The sequence below is a fragment of the Nymphalis io genome, chromosome 16 (genome assembly GCF_905147045.1).
Source record: "Nymphalis io chromosome 16, ilAglIoxx1.1, whole genome shotgun sequence".
NCBI classification, from domain to species: Eukaryota; Metazoa; Arthropoda; class Insecta; order Lepidoptera; family Nymphalidae; genus Nymphalis; species Nymphalis io.
The window spans coordinates 475,249-498,268 of NC_065903.1; the positions used below are offsets into that span (position 1 = coordinate 475,249).

Sequence of the window (23,020 nt, forward strand, 5' to 3'; positions counted from 1 at the left end):
TTTTAAATCCAAATTAAATCCATGACCTATTAAAGTTTACTTAGCCATTTCAATTTGCTAATAATTATTTTCTCTTCCCCAAGTCCAATGTACACACAAATTTCCTGCAAACACGAATAATGTAGAATGCGATTTGAAGAAATCAATTATGAACATTGAAAGAAAATTCAATACAGCAATGGAGCACACGAACAAACCTTTGAGGGCGATAATTCTAAAACGCTTCCTTAATTCGAGGTTAGATGCTGACAGACAGTTAGATGCTGGTCCTATAATTATTGTTGAGAAAATTTCAAACGCTATGAGAGTTTGGCCGCATCGCTCCATCTGTCGGTGTAGAATATAAACATCGCTGACGTATCCCCCCGCGCCTCCTCGCCGACTAGTATTCCGCGCTCCCTCGTTCATTCACACGTCTCCGTCAGGCTCTTCGGTCTAGCGAATCAGTCCCTCTCCGCGCGTCGCCGTGTGAATACGCTTCAACTTGCGCGTTTGTTTTCGTAACTACCGCTATCATTTGTTTCAAACAATCGCTCAGCTGACTGTGACTTACCACTACATGACTGGAAAAGTGTTACTAAAGTAATAGTTAAGTAGATCCACCTCGTGTCGAGTGAATTAATCGTGAACTGTGAAGAAATCTTCTGAGTTGAATGTAAAAATATACGCGTCGCAGGGACCGTTCCAACGCGTGTTGATCGATACTTTTAAATGATAACATGGATTCAATTAGGTGTTGTTTAAGACGACGGTGAAGTTTGTGAAATTATTAGTGTTGTGTTGTGAGTACGAACTCTGCTGTTTCGAATAGCGGTGAGTTTATCACGTATTGATTTGACGTATTCGTTAGTGATAACGTGTCGGGATTTGTTTTGAGCGATAAGTGCCGTGGAGTGAGATACGCCAATAATACCTTGCATACATGTTCCAAAAACGATTACAATCGATCCGATATAACAAATCGGAAGGCCGGTAGTTTGTCCTTCAGCGCGTAGGCAACAAATAACACTTATATCTCTATTGAGATGGTTCTTGTATTACTTGTTTACATTATAATTAAATAGAAGATTACAAACGATTATTATCTTTTCTATATGCCTTTTGATTTTGTCACTAAATCGTTGCTTGAATAAACTTTATAAACGTATAGTAATTTCTCGTAAAAATCTTCACTGAATTATCCATAGTAAATGTTATGCGAAGAACATTCGCCTTTCCAAAACTATAAAAGTAAATAAAGCAACGGAACGTTTCGTTAAAATTTAAATTTTATGGAATAAGGTCGTGGCCTTTGAAGAGCGAACGAACGAGAAGAAAAATAAAATTGTTTATACCCAAACAACCGGATACTGCATCAAAGATATAAACTTAAGGCGGGGTGCACATAGTGCAACGCACTCTGCACCTGAAGCAAGCCACCAGATATAATGCTACAGCGACACCAATGCACTTTCTCATTTGCAAGTCGAAAATAACCACGGCCACTGACTCACGCCTTTATTTATGATTACCTCCACTTTCCTTGCTATTCTTCCTGTCGATTATGGCATTAATATGAACGATCGCTATTTATCACTCGGATATCAGTACAATAACGAAATTATAGAACCTTATTCGAACTGCTTTCGATCGAGATTATTACGTTAATTTAATTATGAGATTAATTGCTTTTGAATTAGCTTAAAACCATATGTCACATACCTTTATTTCTCACATATTTACTGCAGATCAGCTTACAAAAATATTGTAACGTTTAATGTGTAGAACATTCGATGAACATTTTATTGAATTTTACAAATTTACATTTTGTTATCGTTTTAAATAATCTGTTCAAACACAAAAATATAACAAAACATGTACGTTATATATTTTAAAATTTAAAAATTAAATTGATGTGCATAAAATGATTTTTAGTTACATAGAGTAACACAAACGAGACTTATAAAAGCATCTAAAAAAACAGTATTAATCATTCTATAAAAAAGGATCTAATTTTATCAAATAATATTTATGTTATTGTAAGTTCCGCACCACAATTCATAAAATGTTCAAAAAATACGTATGTGTGTATAAGTTAATTATGATTAATAATTAAATAATGGTGTCATCCTTGAAATATATACAAAAATATCTCATAATAATCAGCCTATTGTCTTTTATACTATCTGCCATCAAAAAAACTATGGCGGCGTTTGAATAACGCGCCCACACTCAACCTCCGCGAAAATATTTAATATATATTGTACCTCGTACCTCGTAGGTTGTTAAAACTTTAATTTGATCGTAACCCGCCCGTTCTGACTGAGACGTATTTCTTTTACGAATGTTTTATATCTATTTAACACTTTATCGGCTTTTTTTATAAATATTATCAACTTCATATATTGCCACCTAGAATTTGGATTTTGTGCATCGTTTAATCTGCAGAAATGTTATATTAGTGATAAGGTACATATTATTAAAAATTAATTAAATGCTAATAAAGTCATATTATCCAATAATAAAATAAAACTAAGTTAATAATTTTGATTACAAAATTTATATAATATATACTTCTATCTATTCAGACGACCGCTGACTAGGTTTCGAATTTAAATCCACCGTGAGCCACGGGACTTTAATGTAAGAATTTCTACCGAGAACCGAATACAGTTTTCGTTATGTTTTCCCTTAGCGCCGAACAAAAGATGAATTACATCCAAATTAAAATTGAAATACTCCGAAGTACTTGTCATCTTGTCAGAATTTGAACCCGCGACCTTAATGATCACGCGTCATATTCGCTATTCACCTGAATTGATGAGAAATGTTCTCGATCAAATAAATCGTAACTGACAATCCTAATCAGAATTAAATACCGAAATAATGAAAACAAACTTTTATCGTATTACTCTCATTTGAAAACTATTTCGCTAAACGTTGCACGTTATACAAAAATACGGGCGATAAACTTTGGCACTAATCATGTTTTAAATACGCGAAACGCATCGTTTAGTCGGTAACGGTCCGTAAAAGTAAATAAATCGTAAACATATACCCGTAGTGTATTAATGAGAGTGTGCCTAAAACCTAATAACAACAATCATTGTTCATTCTGTTTGCATTCGCGGGCGTGGGCGCAACTATGAAAACAACTCATAAAGCACTATCGAATAAACAATCCCACGAGATGGTAAACGTTACGTTACTGCTTCGTATTATCTAACACCTCCTAATTACAGGTACGCATTAAACATACTTAGTACTTATTTGAACGGATATAAAGCGGGTTCGGCGACCGACGCGGAGTCGATGGCTATCATAGCACAATGCGATCTTTGTCTCCATTATGGGACCATTTACAAAGTGTGCGCATAAATTCACTGTCGTAATACGTGAACACGAGTTTTAACCCATTACGCAGCTAAGCAGTGAAACGGTAATCATAGTTTTATAGTGAAAGCATTCGTCTAAGAAAAATACTGGAGCTATTAAGCTATTAACAATGTCCTTTTTTGTTGAATTTACAATCATATGATTATTCTAGTATAACGCAATGTGTACAGGAGATGTATTATTATTATTTTTTTTTATATAGAATAGGAAGGTGGACGAGCACATGGGCCACCTGATGGTAAGTGGTCACCAAACGCCCTTAGACATTGGCATTGTAAGAAACGTCAACCATCGCTTATAGCCAATGCGCCACCAACCTTGGGAACTAAGATTGTATGTCCCTTGTGCCTGTAATTATACTGGCTCACTCACCCTTCAAACCGGAACACAACAATATCAAGTATTGCTGTTTTGCGGTAGAATATCTGATGAGTGGGTGGTACCTACCCAGACGAGCTTGCACAAAGCCCTACCACCAGTAATATCTGATGAGTGGGTGGTATCTACCCAGTATTATTACTGTGCAGGTATAAAACTTTATTCTGTAGCACTAATATAACTAACACGATAAGCGCAACAAATTTCAATATATAGGACTTGTCTGAGAGTCATAGAAGTTTTCAGAACATTCAAATCTATGTAATAGATGTTATTAACGCGCGAAACAATAGCCGTCTATAATATTTTGCATTCGGAATATTCGTTTTCAACAGTTTTTATTTCACTCTGTGCCACATCCGCGTTAAAGGGAATGGTTGAACGAGTTATTCCGAGAGCATCTTCCCTTTATGGTAACGATATAATATCAACGCTAGTTACAAAGACACGTGACAAACCAGTTTTTTTGCACAGCACGTATATGTACGTTCCGAAGTAATGAATGTAATTTGAGCAACATAAAAACTCGCGTAAGTAGCGGTTCTGCATAAAATTAACTACTTGGCTATAAACAATGGGTATTCAGGAAGGCAAATTAAAACACTACGGACTTGTAACAATACGGTGAATTGTCTAGGGGAAAATGTACTCAAGATGCAGGAAGGGATTTTTTACGACAGTTTTATCTCAAAATGTGTGGAATACATAACTATAACGAGATGTTTAATGGCCAGAAACGTTGCTGACTTCCGAATAAAAAAAGTGTTCAACGCACAGAGTACACCTCCAACTCGAAATGCATTCTACTCGTACTAGTTAACATTTAGAATTAGGGCTCTAGTGTATGAATATTGTCTATTAAATGTTTAACAGAAACCTAATAACTTAATTACCTTTAGGATTTTAACATTTACTTTGATTGAAGACTGGAAATAAAATATTTAGCACAAGTATCAGGAGAGAATAGAAAAACAATAGAATTAAAAGAGTTAATTATACAATAAGATTTAAGAATTCGTGACGTAAATGTATGTAAAGAAAAATAAAGTATATAACAGCGTAAATGTTCTCTCCCGTCAAGGAGATAAACGATATATATATATATATACAATTAATAGTAAACTGTGTATTACAATCTAGGATGAATTGTAATATATGAAAGTATTCGTGTAAAATTAATATCTATACCAATGAATAAGTATTTTTTTATAATTCCTAAATGAATAAACTACCAAACAAATATACACAAAACTTATACCAGAAGATGCAGCGCGTTTCGCAGAAGATTTTATTAAATATTATTATATGAGTGTGTATTCTGCGCGTGGCAGTTTCAGTTTCGCCCGCTTTGAATTTAGACTATTGACGTGACAAGAGGGAATTTAATGTTCTTGTTTTAAATAAATAATGGAGTTATTTTCATGAAATGCTTTTTATTCTGAATGTATTAAACAATTCCTCTCAGATACAGCCAGTTGTCACACGGGTTGCGATCACACGACCAAATTAACGATACATAGTCGGGCTGCCCGCTGGGCGTCGTCCGTCGCGTCTCGGCCTCCATTTATCATATTATTTATACATGCACCGGCCACCCATAGCTTACGGTACTACGCGCATTGAATTTTACATTTTTTTATAACTTACTTTGTATAAAGCCATATATTAAAACATGTGATTGAAATTATACCGCTGTGTGCATATCAACTCCAGATTTCTTCAATGTGAAGAATTTTAACGTTTTTCAGAATCCAACATAACTTAATAAATATTTAAATGTTACTGACTTATCACCAGTCGGTTTGTTTACTTCCTGATTACTGTATCCATAAGCAACACGGCTATCTTCTCTTGACTACAATTTCTATAAACGATTTTCCCAAAGCTAATTGTCATGTGTATTAATCGCAGCTAATCAATTGTCATTTGAAGGCCAACCGAATTATCCGTCTTCTTCGACACAGATAAATAAAATAATATATGAAGTGAATGTATTAATCATTAAAATTGATATGTATTAATCATTAAACTTTGAAGTGCCTTCTAAGCAAATATTATAAAATATTTCTATAACAATCGACTAAGTTATATAAACAGAGGTCCACAGTATCACATAACGAGACATTTGTTTCGTTTCATCAACACGTGCGTTCACAATAGCTGCTTATTAAATATTCGAATCATAATAAAACGCTAATCGACGATGAGACGTGTATTTAAAATAAAAAAAAAAACGTTAGATTATAAACTGTAATGAATTAATTGGTTTTATGATGAGTATAATATAAAATTATTTTTTATGGTCATTGGTATTATAAACGAATGTTTTAAAACTCTTGAGTTTTTTTTTGTATTTATAGATTAATATTATAATCGATAAACAAATAATTGTTTTTATTTGCAAGTTAACAAAAATCTAGGAGATCGTTGTCAACGTGTTGCGTTTTTTTATTTATAACTGTAGAATCTCAAAATGACTTCGTTTTTTTTATAATAACTATTTGCCTTTGTGTAATGAAAGATGGATTGGATGAAGTTGAAGGTAGCGGGCGCGCATAAATTCAAATAAAAGTTCGCAAAATCCTTCATTAAATCGCTGTTACGTTACAAATCTGCGTCTATAGTAAGTCATTGCCTTGTAACGTACTATAACATTTCTATAACGTTTTATTATAACTAGTAATGTATTCAAGTAACAATAAACAAAATTTTACGATTACAATTATTTTTTTATTATGTTCCTTTAAGACATGTGCGTCTTGCTAGATTGTTTTCTTTATATTACTTGCATTTTTGCTACGAATTCATATATAAAAATTAACAGCTATGTACTGGTCTACATGTGTGTCTAATAGAATTATATATACTACAACTATTATGATACATTCAATTTATTATTTAATATAAGCCAGTGTAATTACAGGCACAGGGGACATAACATCTTAGTTCACAAGGTTGGTGGCGCGTTGGTGATGTAAGCGTGCCAATGCCAATGTCTATGGGCGTTGGTGATCACTTACCATCAGGTGGCCCATATGCTCGTCCGCCTTCCTATTCTATAAAAAAAGTAGCATCATTAAGTTGACTATTGTAGTTTAACTCGTGGTTTAAAATTATTTTACGAGCTATAAGTAAATTGATATTGTTCGTGCATACATTTTTTTATTGAATTGGTATTTTTTATTTCTAATTATTAAACTATTCAACATGAACAATTTAATTTTGATTCAAGTTTTAACATTTATCTGAAAGTGTTTATCGCTTTTATTTGACTTGTATGCGATGGAGTCTTGCATCGGAATTTCAAACCAGTTCCAACGAACTTATTGAACTGAAATTTTGCACATAATTTTGGAGTTGTTAACGCAATCTATTGGTAATTTACGTACATAAATTAAAAGAATCAAGAGGTATTTTTTATAAAATAAAATATATCTTTTTACTTAAAAATAATTGAGAGTAAAGACTAATTACTTTATATATGTATGTTTAAAGGTTTTTAATCTTGACAAAACAATAATCATTTAGCTACTTATAATCCGTTAAAAAGCGTTGAAGTACCTATAATATATCAATATACATAAATGTTAAGTAATACGACCTTCTTTATTGCCAATTTGTTATCAATCTACAATTAATGGTGATACTGTAAGTTGTAATATCTATGATTTACTTGTTATTATCTGCTTAAACACGAAACAGATAACAATCTCATCCATATTAATGACACGAATATAATTCGGGGATTTTTTGGGCTTTTCTATTTTTTCTTAATATAGAATAGGAAGGCGGTCAAGCATACGGGCCATGGTACGGGCTGATGGTAAGTGATCACCAAAGCCCATAGACATTGGCATTGTAAGAAATGTTAACCATCGCTTACATCACCAATGCGCCACCAACCTTAGGAACTAAGATGTTATGTCCCTTGTGCCTGTAATTACACTGGCTCACTCACCCTTCAAACCGAAACACAACAATACCAAGTACTGCGGTTTTGCGGTAGAATATCTGATGAGTGGTGGTGGTACCTACCCAGTAAATTCTATGATTTGGGTTACTTATATAGTATTTACATATTTATAATTATGTATACATGTCTCAATATTTCTTACAATATTGTAGATTTCCTGACAGTTTTTTTTAAAACCGCTATCGTGCTACGTAATTTATATATGAAAATTAAAAAAATATGGATTGGAACCAAACTATCCGTTTTCACTTATCTAATAAGAAAAAAGAATTGCCTTACTTTTTGCGTTTTAATATAAAAATACTACTAAGTAATATAGTTCTGGTAATCAACTATACAACAATACAATCGCCAATTTGTTTCATAATAATAACAGGTAAAAGTTATAATAAAAAATAAATTAATCAGAGCGTATAATAATTAATTTTACGCTGAAAGCTTGCCGTTCATTGGAACCAATAACAAGAATGTTCACAACGATAATATTAAACTGGGACACTAAATGCTCAGCGGACAGGCGGTGATTGTCTTGATTTCTCAAACATGAGAAACGATCGCAGATGATATAATAGAACTGAATACGTTTGTACACCAAATGTATAATAAAAATTTATTTAAAAACAAATATAAAAATAACGCTTTGTTTTATGAGAAGTCGGTTTTATCGCTTAAAGCGCGATCTCTTCCACAACCTTTGGATAAACACGACACGACACGATTGATAAAGCGATTGATTGTTATATTATTATAAAAACGATCTTAAACAAAGGAATCTCAAATTATTTATTCTTACAACTAACAAGAAATTTATTGTTATTGGATGCATTGCAAAGCGTTTGAAACAGTAATTGTATCTGAACAACGAACCTAAACAAATTAGAAGTCATGAATAGCAGGCAATGCTGTCGAGAAGAGGTGATCGTCTGATGATTTATTTGTTTACATTTTTTATTTGTTAGCAATGAATAAATCTTACACATTATCCTATCCAATCACCCTCGCAACGAAGGTAGCTGCGGGCGGAGCTAGTGAATAAATAACGTAGCAGCAAAGCCATAAATTACGCGACGCATAGCGTTGGCACATATCGTATATGTATAGTTGAACCCCGAAATTACTTTAAGCTTTGCTTTAAATAAACACATCGTTTATAAAATTTAAATATATATATATTTATTTACATAATATATAGGCATTACATTTAAGCTCATTAAGTATATAGTCCTAACCATCTAAACGTATAAGAAATAAATGTAAACGCAATTATATCCTGGCATATGTTCAATACAGATAAAAGATAAGTCCGCGCTATTTACAAACTAAAACCTTCACGGAGTTTCGAATCGGCAGAAACACTCGAACACAATAAATTCCAATAGCTAAATAAAATAGAGCAATATGTAATTCATATTCCAACTTCCACATTACACTATCGATATCGAGTAGGCACTAGGCAATATCAATAAATCATCGAGTCGATAACGTCTCGTAATTAAACGGGCGAGCATCCATCACTGATAGCAACACTTTCGTCATGTTGCGTTACATATGTTCTGATAAGCACTAGAAATTGGTACAATGAGTTGAAAAATCTTCAATTTTACTTAACTGGTCGAAGCTCCTCACTAGCTCTCCCGGCATTATATATAAACGCGGTTCAGGGAGTGATTAGTTAAACAATGTTGTCTTCTTCTATTGAATGTCCAATCAATGGTGACAGAAAGAGAAAACTGAGTTAAACACCCGCTAAAAACGTTTATAAGTAAAACTGACAAAGTTTCGTAATAGACTATTGAACGAATTAAAGTTTTTACAAAAATATAAATAATATCGATACAGGATTTAAATTCGCCTCGAGTATTAAGCGTTTTTACAATGAAATACAAATTTATAAATGTTATTAAACAATGCGATAGTCAAATGTTTATTAATGCCATGAAGATAGGCTAGGCCTTATGGTAAGTGGTCCCCTCAATACACGTCAGGGGGTGCACAATGCCAGCTGTTACAACTGTACTTGTTCACTCACATTTACAACTCATTCGAATTAATCTCCCGTGATAAATGTTTTAAAATCTCAATAACCTAGTCCAATTGCGTTTATAAACATGTCACTTAATAACGGTAAAAGTAAACTGCCGAACAGAGGCCCACCGCACCTCTTGAGGATGTTAGCTTACCCCACCACGCTGTTCTAATGCTGATTGGTGGATAAACAGAATGATGTAGCAGAATATCAATCTAGAGTAGCTATTGTTTCTTCTCGACACCTAAAACAATAACTTGCAATTCGTGATTCAAAAATTATTTTCAAAACACATCAATATTTTTTATTTTTATTTGCGGTTATAATTATAAAATCCTTTCCTAATCATTGTACAGGAATTCTTTGCAATGTCCAGTGGATATTGGAGTGTTTGATAAAGATTATTTTCGTACGCGATACGTTATCAGCGACTGTCAAGTTTATCTGGCAATCTGGCCGCTCTACACGCTATACCTTGTAACTACACCGTTACTACTTTACGATATGTAACCTACATGCTATAAAACTCGACATTCAATCTTAGACTATTTATATTGCTGGTAAATATTGATGGAGATAGGCAAAGCTACTGTGTAATTGTCGAGTGCGAGCATTTGCTATCAATAATCTTATTATTTTATTCATACATTCGCTTCACATTATTTAAATGGTTATACAAATATGTAAGTTGCACGATTATAGTTCGACATATTATATTATTAAAATACAAATAGTTTTTGATTATCTAAATCTCTATGACCGATTCAGCTTGTCTATGCTTGTCCTAATCCAAGTACTAAGCTCCCGTAATGTCAAATATCATAACGGCCGTTTATGTGGCTTAGTCGTGATGAAGTACTAACAGACGTACAGACAGCGTTACATTTATTTTGAGAAAAAATAGAACAACTACAGAAATACAATTGATTCGTCCTGTATTATGTACAGAACTCTTTAAGAAACGTATCACTGAAATAGGATTTTTGGCGCTTGAAGTAGACTTTACATAAGCATATTTACATAAAAGTTAAAGCATATGAGTGCAGTATTATAACATACAGAGAAGTTAGGTAAATACAACCCGAGTGTTTTCAATGAAGGATAAATCTTACCAATATAATATTATAAATTAGAAAGTAAGTATGTTTGTTTGTAACGCTTTCTCGTCTTAACTATTCAATCAACTGTCTTGAAATTTTGCATACGCGTTGTCAGGGGTACAGGACATATGGTTAAGCTCACCTAACACCCTGCACAAACGCGAACAAAGCCGCGGGCGGGAACTACTAACTAGTATTTTATACAGGTGGTTAGTTTTTAATTTGACTATTATACATAAATATTATGATTGTACATATAATACATAAAATTAAATTTATATTTTTACCTTTACATATAAACCGTAACAGACTGTAAATGTCCCACTGCTGGGCTGAAGACCTTCTTTCCCTTTTTTCCCTTTTTGAGGAGAAGGTTTGGAGCTTATTCCACCACGCTGCTCCAGTGCGGGTTGGTGGAATACACATGTGCCAGAATTTCAGTGAAATTAGACACATGGATGTTTTCCTTCGCCGTAAAGCACGAGATGAATTATAATTACAAATTAAGCTCATGAAAATTCACTGGGCCATCTCGGCTGTGTAAAATAAAGTATTAATTTTATATAGTTCCGAGTCAAAGTACATATAAAGTATTATACGTGCAATTAAAATGTTACATACGTAAACTGTCTTTATAAAAACACAAGTCATCCTACTTAACTCAGATCCACGTCTTTTGTTGCTAGGGGAGCTTTCCCCAGTGATTAGAGCACCCCAAGGCCTTCCCTTACATTAATATTATTCAACGCTTGACCCTCGACAGTCCAGTTAAAGAATACCACTATATGAGCTATTTCATAATTAATTCTGCAGCCCACACTTGTATTAAATAAATTAATCAGTCACCTGTCAAAGCTGTAAAAAAATATAACGGGATTCTGTTAATGTACTACAGCAGTATGTACGTGAAATACACACATATATATATATATATATATATATATATATATATAATTCATCGTCATATATGTATATTATTAGAGCTAGTATGTAGAGTGGTTGAAATTCTTTCTGTTCACATATATGGCCGGGCACAATTCAATCGATAACAATGTTATACTTCTCTTTGAAAAGTGAGTACTTAAAAAATTAACGATTATTTTCGAAATTCAAATTTGAATATTTATTGAGCAGCTAGTTGACATGAACCGAGACGACGCAGTGGTTAGAACGCGAAAATCGAAACCGATGATTGTGCTTGCCCGTGTGGTGAGTGAGCACATCATAAAACATCGTCATGAAATCTGCATATTATATCTAATTTCACTGAAAATTTGGCTAATTTGTATCCACCAGCCCACATTGGAGCAGCATAGTGGAGACGCTCCGAACCATTTGCGCGAAAGGGAAAGATTTACAGGCTGTTACTTTATCTAGTTAGGATAAAAAAACCCGTGGCTAGTACAACTCCTTTCGGTTGTAAACTGAATCCTATTTTTCCAAACTAAACAACCTTGCAGGCGAAGTCGATGATATTGTTAAACAGCTATTTATTCTTATTTCTGATGAACATATTATTATGTTTATGGTTTCATGGACAAATTAATAACAACCTGTGGACTTTTTACAATATTTAAATATACATAAATAAATATCTCTATACATAATACTACTTCTTATTGGAATTCTTAAATAACATTTAATTTAATACAATTTCAAACAGTTGACGACTTGAAGAATTTAAGTTATGTAATTAAAACTTGAATACCATTAGTCAGTAAAATATATGAATATTGACACTTAAGTTTGACTTTTAATTTTTTGTGTAAAACTTATCCAATTAACTTATTGAAATAATATCGCTTAATTAGTACATAGCTTAACTGATGCGTAACAGCTAGCCGGTTTGAATCGTAGACAATGACTTCTAAATGCCAAAGCGTTACACAATTCTCGCGGTGGTCGCTAAGGCCCGTTGTCGCCAAAATGTCACTCCCTTTTGTTTCAAAATTCCCTTTTTTCGTAGTTCGTATCGATCCCCGCAGGTAACCGGGAGCGTATGATTTATTGCCCGCTTGTTTGTTCAAATAATCCATCCCTGGCTAAGCCCTCGCAAGAGAATAACGACGCTAAAATTATAATGCTTAGGACGTTTTTCCTGCGCTCGAAGGTCACATCTCGGCCTAATGGCAGGATAACGAAAATACCACGTGTCGATATTCACAAAAGGACTAAACTCTATGTGAATTTATCGCAGTACTAAATCGGCGCGACGATGTGAACAGGTACGATTTTATGGCTCATTTGACCTGCTACAATTTATATTTAACTATTACAAAGGATATTAAGAATATTCGACTATAGTTAAGACTTGGTCGTTTACATTTATTTATTACTCATAATTTTTGTTTAATTTAAACTCTCACGCCCGCGTACAGAATAAACACCGTTTTAATATCTATAAATATTTGAAAATCTGTTAAATTTAAATGTTAAATAATATTCATATCATTTTTATTATAAAAACTCGCACAAAAGTTTTATCCGCCATGAAATGGCTATAATATTTCAAACAAATATTATTGTTATTAACTATTCCGATTTCAAATACGTTATTTATTGAGGAATTTTCGGCATGTCGAAAAAGTTGCGACGTGATTTCGACGCGTTTTCTTCGTGCGCTGGGACCGTAATCATTCCGAAACACGTCGAGAAGAACTCGATAAATAAAGTAAAACCGGAATAGGTAATTGTATTATTATGATTTCGTTTTTTATACATAAACAATAAATACATAGGCAATAGGGCCACCTGATGGTACTTACCATCAGGTGGCCCTATTGCCTATTGAAATATTATAGCCATATCTGGGCGGTGGTGACCACTTGGTCACCACCGCCCAGAGACATTGGCGATGTAAGAAATATCAACCATTCCTTACATCGCCAATGCGGCACCAACCTTGGGAACTAAGATGTTATGTCCCTTGTGCCTGTAGTGACACTGGCTCGCTCATCTTTAATTTAGTAGTAAGTATATCCCCATAAATGTTAGACAGAAAAAGTAATACCTGAATATAAACCACATTTTATAGATTAAAAAAAAACAACAAGCTAGATCATTCTGTTCCTATCCAATGTAATCCGTCTAATATTTTTTGGCTCAATTTTAAAATATAACCCTGATCACGGTCAATGATTTTTGAGATATTTATTAAAACTAAGAAACGTTAAACATATCATTTGAGAATTAAATTAAGAAAACTAAAACAAAGTAAAAAATTTACCTAGGTGTTCTAGAATGATGCTAGCCCCTAGTGCATTGACCATTAAAACATTTGCGGTAAAGATAAAAGACTCGATATTGTTCATAAAATAGATAAATAAATGAAGAGTTATTTCAGAGCATCGCGCGCTCTGAAGCTGAAAATAAAATGAAACTGAATTTTAAAAATACCGTAATAATAATAGTTTCACTCATCAAACTTTGATATTTACAGGAGTAATAATCACGAATCATTTCTAACGTTCTAAATATGTGTGGTTTAATTAATTGCTGTATTTTTTCACCTGTCGTGCATAGCAATATAAAGATTCATCTAAAGATAAAGGTTTTTTGCTCTCGAAACCCCTTCAAATTTAGGAGCTCCAACAGCCCCGTCCTGTTGTACAATGCGTCATATAGACTCGACACTTCCAAATTATCACAATACAAAAGTTTTAGTTTCTTTTAAATTAAAACAATGACATTAAATTTGTATTATTTGTCGTTATGTTTAACGTTCCTAGTTAGTTTTATGTGATTGTTTCGTTGAAATTGAAAGTGTCCAAAGAGACAATTATTTAAAGTGTTTTATTGCCAACTACAAAATATATTGTTCCGTTTCGCAAACGTTTACTTTTATGGCAATTTCTTGTTTAAAATGTCACTTATTGCCATATCATACAAGGCGAATAAAACTTTTGTTCAGTTTCTATTGCTAAAAATATTACCATAATTATTTAACATTAAATAAAAACGACTATTCATCTTAATGAAATCATTTCACGTTACGGATAAGTTGTATTTGTGAAGCGGAAAATTGAGTTAGTCAGAAAACAGCGCGCTCTTGTGGCCGATTGTCCACTCAACGCTGAACCGCGAATAACTATAATTAAATTTCCTTAAATCTTTATGGCATATCCTATATTTAATATTAAACTCGTCACGCTAAAGCAGAAACACAAACTATTTATTTATTTTATTGTGCGCCAATTAACAAAATATATATAAAAAAAGTAATAAAGGATGTCTCACTGCTGGGCTAAGGCCTGCTTCCTTTTACGAGAAGGTTTGGACTTTATTCCAATAGGGTGCGATGCGAGTTGGTGGATATAAATGTGTCAGAATTTCAGTGAAACAAGACAAATTAAGCACATGAAAATTCAGTCGTGCTTGGCTGGGTTTGAGCCCGCGATCATCGGCTAAGTAGCCACTGGTCATCTCTGATCTATTACCGTTTTAAAACAAACTTACAAAGTTCGTAACAATTATTTTCACTTGGTTTAATACAGATCCATATGAAAAGTAATACGTTTTGACATTTTAGTATCTTGACCAGAAGCTTAAGTTGCGTTTATTACGGTGGAATGATATCCTTACATAAAAGGGATCGAGTTTTGACAATATTTGATTGGCTATTAAAAGTTATTTGTGTTCAAAGCATTCGCTTAAAGATACCGAGTTATATTAGATGTAACTCGGAAATTAGAACCTTTGATAAATATCATTATTACTTTGCAACACCTTCATATAATTGGTACAATTTAAAAAAAAATTATCAATTACTTCTTATTAATATTACTGCGAACAGCAACCATTCCAGAAAGAGAGGTTAAAAATAACAATGTCGTGATTAATTAAATCAATTACTTCATTGAAGTACAAATGATTAGTTCATTGTACTTAAAAAATAATTAAAATTTTAGAATCTCCTACAAAATATACGAATATTTTTTTTCGTTAATGTTTTAATTACATGACCTTATTAAAATTAATTTCGCTTCCTAAGTAAACAGTCATTCACTCACATCATACAGCGAATGATTGTCCCAAAGGACATAAGGGTTGTTCATTTGTCATTTTCTAATTACGTAACAAAATAACAATATTAAGTAATTAGCACGCAATATCAACCCCTTGATTGTAACGTGCGAATCACACTCATTATGAGGTGATATATAATAGCTGATACTATTTGTTTTATGTTAAAATTAAAATATAAAATAATTCTTGAAACATTCTTTGTGATATTAAATTTATTGCACAATGGACCGATGATATGAAAGTTCCTCCAGACCGATTACAGCCACGGCGGCCAATCTCAAGAGAGTTTAGCCAACTACGCAGGAGATATTATAGTGCACAAGTGTGCGCGCAAACGATGGGACGGTAATCCGACACGACCGTAAAGAGTTCAGGCGCAGGACCAACGGCTTTACGTGCTTTCCGAGGCACAGGAGTGTACACACTTCCAACTTCCAGACCCCGGGCTGCTACTGTGAATTTTCTGACAGAAAAACTCAATAACTTTTTATTGGCCCGACCTGGGAATTGAACCCAGGACCTCCGGGTCAGCGGCCTCATATCTAGCCACTAGATTAACGAAGCAGACAAATTATATATGAATAGTACATTATATATTATAAAACATTATTGCACAAACACGCTTTTTAATTTATCTTGTGTGTACGTTAGGGATATAAGGCAAATACATAGTTTAGTGGAAACTATTAAAATTGATTCTCCAAGTTATCTAAATAGTGATTAAAATAAATAAACGATGCTTATAAAGTGTATTGCGCAATATCTTCAATTAGATATATGATTAGGGAAATAAAAATAATATAATTAATTAGTATTTAGTATATTAATGCTTTTGCATATTGCGTTGCAATTAGTCTTTAAATTGGTTTATATACCAGTAATAACGGTATATAAAGTTTAATTTCACCTGCATGAACGATACGCAAAGACTTAAACACGTATAAGACCATGCCATTAATGATGTTACTTTGACATCCTGTGAAAATCCTGTATCATTATAATCAAAATAGCAATTAAATAATGATTACTTTACAGCGATGTAAATTTGATGTGGCATGTCTCATATAGATCGTTAAGGTAAATGCGACGCTGATCACGTATACAGTAATACGTAATTAGACGAGAATAACCGCGTGACTCACTTAGTTAAGATAACCGTGGCGTCAAGTAATACTAGGGCTGCCAATTTATATTGTGTTGAAATAAGAATTTTTTTATTGTTGGACAACTGTAAGTTATTTTATGATTTACTATTATTTCTCGTATGATTAATCATACGAGAAATAATAGTACTATATATAGATATTATATATTAATATTATATTAGTAGATATTAGGTATTATATATTAGAAATAATCTAATACATAATATCTAGTTTAATTTTTATTCATCACTTCTCACGTATCACTTTAGAAAACACTATCGTCTCTTACTTTTATTGTTAAAAATACTTATAGCCTACATATCAATTGATTTATTCAAATAAATAAATTTAAAAAATTTAACATAAGGTGTTATGCATACGAAATGGCTCAGTGACTAAAATCTTATCGAAGCAGAAAAGACAATGACTTTTCATTAATTTCATTTGTGTTTAGATTTCATCTCGTGTTCTTGCGAAAGAAAACATCGTTATGAATATGTATTTGGTGAAATTTTACCGAAACCAACCCGCGTTGGTGACTCAATAAGCTCATTTACTGGCTGTTACTTTAAGTTGGTAACCCTGAACAATATTATGATGGAAATACGCACCGCAGTGGTTCTAAAAACCTTTTTCCGCAGACATTTATGATATAATTAGTAAAATAAAACAAATTAAAAAAGAATACAATTCATTATTAATATTATTTTTATTAAAATTAAAATATTGAAAATTATGAAATATACGTAAGTATTATAATTATATGATTAATTTTAGTATTCGTCATGTATGAATATTACAAAATATTTCAAAATTAATGAAACATTTCGATCAAAATCACTAACTATAGCTATAGTTGATAATAAGCGTACAATACATTTTTTAAACGAATTCTAAAAGAACTCAACACTAAGACAGCACTTCAGCAGATTTCTTCATAAAAAAAAACACAATAAGTTAGAAACGTGACCCAAAACCTAGTTCGAGAGATCTGTCCCCGTGACCGAGCTGAAAATTTTTGTTATTTTTTGTCACTCGAATCATTTCAAACTTAACAAAGGACGTCGCATTATTCGGTCTTTCTGTATACAATTTTACAAACGAGGTCGGTAGTCGGCATTAGCATCTGTAAAGAATGTATATCATGTTAGCCGAAGGCCAGTGACCAGTACAACCTCTCATGTTGTACATCACTGTATATATTAATAATAATAATAATGTAATCAAATTCAAAATATATAAAAATAAATTTATATTTGTTCTAGGCATATTTATGTACATATATTATATAATTGGTATATATACACAGGGCAAAATCAGCCGGATTTACGTAGTAATATTACAACTATGTATATAATTATATATAAATAGAAAACTATATTATATAAGGTATGTGAGACTATAAGCAAATGAATTTCATTTATGTTCCACGAATGCCAGCGTATCGTAAGACATGGTTAATGTCCCCTCACAATGTATATATCTATAAGCACAGGTGCCCACACTCCAGATGGCTCACTCGCTCATCTGCCTTCCTGGAACAAAAAACATCAACCGCCTTTAATTATTAGCATAGTAAACGGGGACATGTAGTATTATTATTAATGAAATATTTTATTACCATCATATCTTAAACGAGCCGTTCATGCGTAAAACAATGGATAATTGCGGAGTTTAATTGCAAGGTTCAATGCACAGATTCATAAACACCCTTCAATCTACTTAAGTAATTCGTTTTGTTTGAACCGTTGCACTTCAATCATAATTGATGGCCTGACTTGCAAAATGTTTTGCATTACACGTATTTATAAGTTACACCACGCCCGACTTCGCTCGGGTAACTCGGTGATAATTCCTTATAACGCGCATTTTAGATTGTTGCACGGTGACGGAAATAGCGATATTAAAGATAAATGTAACGGTAGTAAAACAAATGAGCATCTAATTTATAAAATAAATATGATTATATCTTTATCATAAAACCAATTTGAATTTGCAATTCTAAATAGAATGAAAAATCTTCAAACTGGCCAGTATTAAAAATCGGCAATTTCTCAGATAGTGATCGAAGATAACAATATAAAGATATATTGTTATCTTCGATCACTGAGAGTTTTCTGTTTAATGCTTGAGTTGAATATTGTACCAGACATTATTTTCATAAAACATTATCAATTAACACATTATACATACATTTAATACTCCATGGAAGATCTCAGACGCAATTATATCTAACTTCATCGATAAATATTGTAACCATTTTACTAATAACAAAATATTCATTAATTATCTATATATGAATAGGCAAAACAAAACAATACAGCACCATTTTTTCCTCTGTCAACCGATTGTTTTTCTTTGTTTAGCAATTTTAATGAGCTTTAATGTTTTCACATAAAGCTAGATAATGAATTTCGAGCATTGGGCGAAAACTATATATAAACCTTCCACATGGAGCTAAGTACATATTGCTGAAAGCGAAATGAAAATCGACACCGTAGTAAGGCATACAGACAGACGCAGCGGGGAAATTTTATTTATAATTCATATACAAATAAATATAGATAAATAAACATGTATCATATAATAGTTACAATATCGTAATCGGTAGAAAAGTGTTATACTGTTTTACTGAGTTACAAAACTTTCAAAGAGAAACTTATTTCGAACCGGCGGCGGTAACTTAACGTAAATTGTAAGAATTTGTATAATATTAAATTTATTTTCAATTCACGTTTCATGTTATTTATATTTCACGATTTAATAATAATAATAATAAAACCAACAGAATTTCACTTTATTATTTCTCTAAATTGAAATTATATCAAATTAATTCCACATTACCATGATAATAAATAAACAAATAAAACAGCCTATAAAAATGAACGAACGAAATTGCATATCAAAGAACGAACGGAGGTCTCAGGTTAACTCGTTTGAACAAACGTGCAACTACTGCTACGATAAAACAAATCTCGCTGAGTGTGCGGAGATTTTATGTCCTCAGCGAACTAGCTGGGCATTGACCAGTGGACCAGCGTTATGGAGGTGTCGCAGGATGCCATGGGCCGTAAAACGTGCGATAGCGTCAAAGCTTTACGACTTCGAAGCGGTTTCCGATGTGGGCTGAACCGCAAATAACAATAACGCACCAGCAACCCTTCAACTGAAATAGAAAAATAAAACAAGTAAACGCGAACAAAATCACAAAACCTAATTCGAGTACGAGTATTATATTGTTCTTTGAATTTAAATTATACGTTTCATAAATGGAGATTAAGGGAAGCATGAGGCGGAATAGTTAGTGTTGCACGCAACAATCATTTGTTAGAATATTTCGTCTCACGCATGAAAAATATATTCACCCCAACAATTCTGGAACTAGCGACGTTCATGGAAATTCTGGTGACTAAGCGAACGGGGTGAAGTCGGTGCAGATAACGGTTCCCTTTGCTTTTAGTATAATTTACATTATTAAGTGGCTCAAAATGTTAAAATTCCACTCTTGAGAATTTCTCGATCTTTTTTATACAGTAAATTATTAATATAATAGTAATTTTTTGCGTTCACTAAAATCGAGGCAGCTAGCCTTATCGTTTACTGTTTTCATTATCAGAGCGGAGTTCGTTTTGCAGGTATAAGGTCACGGTGTGATTGTTCTACCCACGCAATATATTATATTTATACTCATCAACTAACACTGCAAAAATAAATCCAAAATAACCCAAAAAACTAAACGGATATATACTTTCCTGATCTTTTTTCATTAATCTATGAGTCAATTCAATACACAAAGAGGGACATTAACACTTATTCAAATACCTCAATACGTTAAATAGCTTAGACCTAAAGAGAACCGGCGAAAATATCTCAATATAGAATTTAGAAGAGCATTATTTTAAAAGATTGATATCGCGGTTTCTGCTGAACTCTATGATGCCATTATTCGCTAGCTGTTCCCGATATATTTGATAAAATTGTATCCCACAGGCCATATTGGTTGACGTTCATAGTTACTGCTCTGCTCTTTGGGGCTGCATGAAATAACTAAACCTGTATTTTAGTAGTTTATAAACCTTTCGCTGTAAATGGACTATATAGCGCAAAAAGAATTATTCGAACCCGATTGGTTACTGAGAGTAACGCGTTCAACGATACAAACTCTCTAACTTTGTTACATAAATATATATCCGTAGTTATTTACAGTTATTGCGCATATAATTATTACCATCATAAAATAGAATATAAATTTATATATATATAATATATCAATATAAATATGTAAACAAGCAATTTTGATTTATATGTTCACCAGACGTCACGCAACCTAAATCTATGTAGAATATTGTAAACGCGAAATCGACACAAAACGTAAGTGCACAGTAATCGTTTGTTTCAGAATGGCAAATAATTAAATATTGACGTTTTTTTACAAATAATTAAGTAGAAATAATGTACGTAAGTATGTCAATACATAACAAACCCTACACACACACACACTCAAATACGAGTACTAATCTTTAAATCGTTTCAACGAGAATTATAACGAAATCAATTCGTAATGCAGGTGTTGTAATTATAATAATATCTTAAATCCGTCGTAATTCACATCTGCAGATCAATCTGTAGTCAGCTAAAAGCTAACCGGCTCACAGTTGGCTGAACGCCAGCGGATCGGACGTCAACCTTCTAAAAACACAAATACACACCCACCCACCATATAATGACCGCTGTCACCGGAGAGAATGAAAAATTACCCAAAATGTCATTCAAGAGCTTGTCACATTCTCAAAAAAAAAACTGAGTCAAGAATGAAATGGGAACTATTAAGAAACAAATATTTATCGACGAACATGCGCCAGCGTCGCGGTGTCCTTTTTTGATACAACTTTCAAAATTTTCTTTAATTTCTGGATTTTATCATAAGTTATCGATATAGTAGACAGAGTAAAAAATATACCAATGTCAAGTTTTATTCAATAAAGAAAAAGTTTTGAACTTTAAACAATCTCTCACACCAGATAAGAATAGTAAAAAAAACAAATACCTGCCTGAACTGTTATTTAAGGGTGATGTACTAATGATATTTATTACCTGATGTCTAATTTTAATTGCCTCGTCCTAGGTGTCATTAACCTTACTCGATACGGTTTTAAAATCAAATATTTTCTTATTGCACATTTTATTATCACATTAAATTTAATTTACATACATTTCTCAGTGTAGGAAATCTTCTAATAATATCTTTATTGGTCAGCTCTTCAATGTGTATATGAATAAAACAAGCGTAACGTGCCGCAGAGCTGGCCCGCGACACGTCGAGGCAATAAGATCTCGCAAACCAACGGCTATTAGTATTTCCACTGAACCGGAATAAACTGTGCCTTTAACTGAACGATTGTGGTCGCTGTGATAGCGGACCGACATTTTTTTATTCGTATTAGTTTCACAATGGACACTATGATAAAATCGCGGAGATGCTAATACAATTTTTACACTAATTTTAGTTTATCACATGCGTGGCGATGAAAAAAACACCGCGTCCACCCACCAACGCTCCGGAGCATCACCGTGAAATAAGCTCTATTAATTTATTTTCAGATAAGACGGGCACTGGCAAAGCAGTAGCATATTGACGGTCTGTTTCTCTATTAAAATTATATAGTATATGTCTTTAGTTCTATCATTTGTAATTTTAGACAATTAAATGTAAAGATTTTCGTGTCTTACGTATTACACGAAAATCTTTTGAATTTATATTTTTGTATTTTAAGTTGGTGTATATTTGTATAATATTATGAACGTAATTCCTGACGAGACTGATTTATCCGTTATCATCAACACTATCTACATATTATGTAAACATTGTAAAGATTAATTACTTGACAAATTGTTATGAGTTATGAAAAGCAAAATTTTTGGTACATTAAACATTAATATGACTTGTTGCGTAGCTTTAATCATTAAATCGTCTAAAGATTTGCGACAATTAGTTTTT

General features: G+C 32.7%; 1 protein-coding gene across 2 annotated transcripts in view; it reads left to right on the forward strand.

Annotated features, from left to right (window-relative positions):
* LOC126774100 (frizzled-2) overlaps window positions 1-23,020 on the forward strand; it is a 272,688-nt gene that overhangs the window by 244,552 nt on the left and 5,116 nt on the right. The window contains exon 1 of one of the 2 annotated variants that reach the window (XM_050495426.1): window positions 418-813. The exons of the other annotated variant lie outside the window; for it this stretch is intronic. The gene's annotated coding sequence lies outside the window, so the exon portion shown is untranslated. Of the gene's footprint in view, window positions 1-417; window positions 814-23,020 lie in introns of those variants that run through there. 2 annotated transcript variants of the gene reach the window in all.